Raw genomic sequence first — 4,882 nt, forward strand, 5'->3', positions numbered from 1 at the left:
GTTTATCACAACCCCCTCATGCCTACGAGAATGTTGAACTTCCTTAACTCCAGTAATAATATATAAATCAGTGTATAATCAAGTTAAATCAGGAACGTATGAATAAATCACTGGTTAAATAAGCCAAAAAAAATATAATTCACCGGATGATAAAGACAAGTAATTGACTCTAAGAAAGTGCTTTCATTGATTAAGTTCGCGTTCCCTGTATAAATTTTAGAATTATATATGAGAAGGGGAATTGTTCGTGGAAGTAATTAATCAAAGCATTGTAAAATCTATAGGTCTTCCAACCGCATATAGACCTTTTTACAGTATGATTTTTCCATAGCAACGTATGTTGCATTTCGCGCATGCGCATTCTGTGTAGGGCAAAAGCGCAATAACGATAGCACACATTTAGCGCACTTAAAGTCTTAAAAAGGCGCGATTACAAGTTATGTCACCCAGAAAAAAAGAAATTTTGGGATGAAGTAAAGCGGTAAGTACTTAAAACGTGAATTGATATTAACAGATAAACAAAATTAGCGGGATCAAAAGTCCTCTGTTCAAGGTATCATTTATATTAGGTGACTTTTTCATCAGTAATTTAAATTAAAACAGCAGGGTGTTAAAGATCACATTTTATTACCCATGTACCCAAGCTATTTAACAATATCATTCAACCGGGTCGTTTTAGTACCATGACATAGTTAATTACTTAAAATTATGAAAATGATTAATCGTAATTTAAGTAATTTTTATTTATACCAATCTCATCAATGTTTATTGATTTTTTTGAAGTGACAAATATTGTACGTGACGTGCATTTCCATGTGTTACAAGGAACCGGACAAATAAGAGATTAATACACGGCTGAAGCCCTCGGGGCCATTATTCATTTTGCGGGCCGATTATCACATTCCGGCGCAGCTATGACGTGTATTAATGTCTTTAATACAATTGGTAGATTTAATAGTAGCATTATTTTTGCTATTAATAATTACTTTGAAATTTCTTTCCTTGAAATTCCTGTCTGCATTTCTGCTGTACTGTAGACTCTACTGTACAATTCAGTAACTTATACAGAGTTGTTTACTTTTTGTGTGTTAAAAGTACACTACTGTAGGATCTAGAAGCAAGTTTTATTTTCATTTTTTTTTCATTTTAATTTGTCGTATTATTTCTTTAATTTTCAAAAGTAATAAAACTGTGTTTGTACGAAATACGCTTAAGCGTTCATAATAAAATCAAGCGATTCGTGCTTTTAACCTACTTTCACTTTTACAGTTAACTGTTTGATGACGTAAAATATGACGTCATTGTTTCAGTTTGTGCACGTGTACATGTTCGGCGGGCTGACCGGGGCCGCAAACTCATAATAGGTCACGTGACACTCATAATCAGTTGAAATCATAGGCGATTTTGTTACTATAGTAACAAGTGTATTAACCTCGATTTTTAAATGTTAATAAAATTTATATAAAAATGTTATATATTATATGTAGATCTAATAAAAATATTTTTTTAATATGAACGTTTTCAACAACAATTAAAATGACTCCTTTATTTGCTAATATATATACTTCCATACATTTTTACAACAATAATCTCAATGTCAGGTCAGTGATCGTAAGGGGGAATTTTTAAACAAATGTCTTTTCCATGCCTTTTTTTGGGGCAATCTTGGCCACAAAGCTATGAAGGCATCTTTTGTGTTTCTGTTTAAAGCTATTTTATATGATTTTCTCATTTTTACCTTAAACAAACTCGGAATTGTCTATGAATTTCTACTTCATTTCTATGTAGGGCATGGCTTTTTTGCCCTTTGCAAATTGCGCATGCGCGAAAAAATACTACTTCCGGTCATTTTTTTCATAGCAACGGACCGCGTCGTAAAAAGGTCTATAGCCTGTAAATCTGATTTTGACATGATAGTCATTTTGGTGTAAAACAAACATGGAATCACGAATTTTGTATTTCTTTTTATTTAAGTAGCTTTGTTTAACATATTTTAACACGATGCTACATGTATATCAGTCCAGTTTATCTTTAAATTAATTGGAATAAGTGTTTGGGATTATTTTTTGTCCAATAGGATCGCAGTATTTCAAATGAATCGTATCACATTTACTTTGGTAAATCGGCAAACTGTTTATCAGTTTAATAAATCGACTGTTTATAAAAATAATTTAAAACACTAAGCCGGTTAAAATTTATTGTTACGTATTTACAAAAATAAATTGGTCGCGCGGCTGTGCCGACCCTGACCAATTTATTTTTGTAAATACGTATACTTTTAAACTTTAACCTATACTTAAGAATTAATTCTTCAGATAAAAACATTCCCGACCCAAAATACACCAAGTAGGACACTTACGACCTTTAAGTACATTGTATGCCTAAAGACTAAGTTAAATAAAGCCCCATATGAGTAATCTTCACAAAATTATACCAACCAAGTTTATAATCTACCTACAGTAATCAGTAAATTTTGTACGTATCGCTGTCAACAGCAGCAATCTGTCATCACTGGCGCCCATAACACGGTGTGTGTAAATGTATATACATGTACTTCTGACATTTGCAGTGCGAGTTTCTCTGCATGTATACGTACAAATCTGGTGCAAAATTACCCCTTTGTATATACGTATATTTTACACCTTCTAGAATGAAACCCCTACTCACCAAAATTGAGAAAATAAAAAATGCCTAAAGAATGCCCAGAACGGCAAAAACAGCCTGTTCTTTGGACGGTTATCAGTGTGGTTCATTTTGAAAGATAGCCTAGTTTATGCGCGCGTGTGCGTTTTTGTTCAGTGTGTATTATGAATGCTGATAATAAAGATACCGTTATTTGTAAGAAAAATAAATCTACATTATTTTACTCAAGCTCAAAGATTTATATAATATCTGAGCCAAAATCTGTCTAATATTGAGTTTTTACATATTGAACTGACTAATAAACATCTGTTTCTAGTGTCAAAGTATATTTTAAATGAATGGCATTTATAAAGAGAAGGAACAGTAAAGTGAGCGAACTTGAAATCAGCAATTATCGATGTGATGGTCCACAGATCATTATATTATCTTAAAAAATATGAACATATCGTATTCATAACATAATGTTAGGCATGTCCAAATGTTTCTTTTGTAGTAGTTGACCATCTTTCAACGTTTCTTCAATAAAGGGCACATTATGCCTCACAATTTTTTTTTACGTCTGTAGAAAGGGCAAACATGAATTTTATAATGTTTAGATAACGGTTTTAAAGAATGTTAGATACTTGTTACCTGAGGAAAGTAACGATAAATGTGATAATTTGTCATAAAAGTAGCAAAATGTAAACAAAGTAGTATTTTGACTTCCATACAAAATACTAATTCACTATAACTGTACTAAAAAGCAACAGAAGGAAAACATTGTTCAAGTGATTGGGCCAATGAGTATTTTTTTGGATTCTATGAAAGTACACCGAAATTTAAACGCTTTTGAAAAGTAAAAATAAAAGCATCCTGAGGAATAAGGGCCTTAAATAAACAATGCATAGTTCGATGATACGTATGGCTAAAATATGAAATATCGTTTTTATCATGCAGAAACTGAAGATGAAAATATGTACAAATGCTATGCGTAAAAACGCACTTCGAGTCGAAACGCATCATGTACAAATGTAATTCAGATCATGATTTGATACATTTCAATTCCGTATAAAGAGCGCATCATGTGCCGTAAGTCACAAGAAATTCACTGTTAAATTATTCAAGAGAGCACCAAGGTCATTTAGAAAAAACATTTTGAAACAACAAAAAAATATTGAATTTACGTCACAAATTGCATGTGAGCTAGATATCAAGGGTTGCTGTATTTCGCCAATGGTTGTAAGCTTAATTCACCATAATATAGTTAAAACGAAATATGAAAGTGAAGTTAGAGATGTAAGGAACGGACAAAAATGCAATTCGACGACAACGCGAATGTTATGCGACCGATTGAAATCATTTGTTACAAGGAAGTAAGCAGTTATTTATACAGAAATTCTGAATTAAGAAAGCTGACACATGACTCAAATGTGCTGAAGTCCAGTTGGTTTTAAATATTTCATTTTTTTGTCTTTCTAAGTTTCTATATACATATATGTATATCTATTTTGTTAAACATAATAAGTAAAACACAACACAGAGGGCATGGACGTTGTTAAATGAGTTGTTTTAAGTGCTGATCTTTGCTATGACCAAGGATCATGTGTATGTTCTAGGCAAAGTGGAATGCTCTAGCCAGGTTAAACACAAGTATATAAATTGTAGAACATCCTGCTGTAGTTCCGTTAGAAAACAATTTTTAATTTTACCTTTGCTCCTTAGCATGTGAATCACGTATTTTAAAATGTTTCTAATTGTATATGGGGTGTGAAGTTGTTTCATATCTTTGTGATTATATGGGGTGATAAATTGGAAGTCACACTATTCAACACAACGGTAAATAACGGTCGATTCATGGCTTAAAATAATGATGTTTTATAGTTTCACCATGAACTGTGATGTACTGTAACATTCTTTCTGCATGAAGCTACATTTAGGTCATGACCGCAATATATTTTGTATAGGTCAAATCGCCATTTGTTTGGTACGAAATGGAGTAACCCTGTTCACAATTTTAAACAGTCCATGTAAGGGGTTTCAGTATCAAAAAGACTGGAAAGGAAAAAGACCTGTGCAGTTGCATCCTTGCTGTTTTAACAAGTATCCAAGTTTCACACAAAGGGTCGAAAATTTGTGATTGGTGCACAGATTGGCTGGGACTATACAAATGTACTGATAGTGTGTCATTTATCATCGCCAATGCACAAATGAATACAGGAGAAATCATTATCATTGTATAAAACAAATAACAAAATCAATA

Source organism: Ruditapes philippinarum, unplaced genomic scaffold (assembly GCF_026571515.1).
Source record: "Ruditapes philippinarum isolate M1 unplaced genomic scaffold, ASM2657151v2 ctg1760_1_1_1_1, whole genome shotgun sequence".
NCBI lineage: Eukaryota > Metazoa > Mollusca > Bivalvia > Venerida > Veneridae > Ruditapes > Ruditapes philippinarum.